This window comes from Pteropus vampyrus, unplaced genomic scaffold (genome assembly GCF_000151845.1).
Source record: "Pteropus vampyrus isolate Shadow unplaced genomic scaffold, Pvam_2.0 Scaffold39, whole genome shotgun sequence".
Taxonomy (NCBI): domain Eukaryota; kingdom Metazoa; phylum Chordata; class Mammalia; order Chiroptera; family Pteropodidae; genus Pteropus; species Pteropus vampyrus.
This window is the reverse complement of record NW_011888820.1, coordinates 4,873,124-4,874,294: the sequence shown is the minus strand read 5'-3', so window position 1 is coordinate 4,874,294 and position 1,171 is coordinate 4,873,124. Positions and strand designations below refer to the sequence as shown.

Genomic DNA, 1,171 nt, shown 5'->3' with positions numbered 1-1,171 from the left:
TAAGTACCATTAACTCCTAGATTCAAAGAATAAAGAAAGTTTCATTTATTAAATCTAAGTGGTAGATACATGAGATATAAAATATTTTCTCTTGGTTATCTGTTTAAACTGGTTGTAATCAAGTTTCTAAATAATGAATTTCCTAAAGACAAAAGCAATAAATAAATTTTCTTTTATTATTATTACTATTATTATTATTATTTATGCCTACGGCACCTGGTCTTCCTAGGTAGTCTCCCATCCAAGTACTAACCAGGGCTGGCCCTGCTTAGCCTCTGAGATCAGAAGGGATTGGGCTTGTTCAAGGTGGCATGGCCATAGACCATGGACTGTGGCTCCAATGGGGTGTGAACCAAGGACCTTCTGCGTGTAAAGCAGATGTGCTAACCGCTACACTATAGAACCACCTCCTAAATAAATTTTCTTTAAATCAAAACATTATATCAACATATCAGGGTGCGGAGCAGTTTAATATCTAACATCAACAAGACAGATAGACAGATGCAATTGCAAAGATTTATACTAAAATAAGTCCAGATCTATATATTAACCCAGTACAGAATATTGAAGCAAATTGAAGAAGCTTGAACTATTTTTTATAGTAAAAGCTGTTTAAACCCTTGAGACACTGAGAGTTGCTGCTGAGATCTTCATTAAAGCCTCGTCTAACCCCAGGAAAAAGTGTGTGCTTTATAGGAAGCATTGACAGAGAGTCGAGTTCAAAGCTGTTTGAGTTAGATACATTTTGCTCACAGTTTTTAAAAATTTAATTTATTCTTCCTCATGTTTTGATAAATATACTACTATAATAACTTAGTACCAAGATAGTGTTGTTTAATTTCTCTGTACAACTGAAAGTTTAAAAAAAAAAAAAAAAGAGTGAGAGGGAAAAGAAAGCACTATCACTTGCATTTTTGACAAAAGGAAGTAAAATTAAATCCCTTACACAATAAATCACCACTGCTGTTCTACATTTACTTTAATCTGCATAAAAAAATTTACCAATGACTAGGTTCATACCAATTAGAGAAATACTAAAAGTTGTCTTAAATGCCAAAATCAGTTAAATTATTATAAATCCTAAATCCACCACTTAAGAACCTTTCAATCCGATGCAGCAAAGAGTTATAGCATTTGTTATTTGCAAATCTTTAGTTTAAACAAGGGAAAC

General features: G+C 32.7%; 1 pseudogene; it reads right to left on the bottom strand.

The window, feature by feature from the left end:
• Positions 1-204: 204 nt before the first annotated feature.
• Positions 205-323, bottom strand: LOC111738500 (annotated as a pseudogene).
• Positions 324-1,171: the final 848 nt, after the last annotated feature.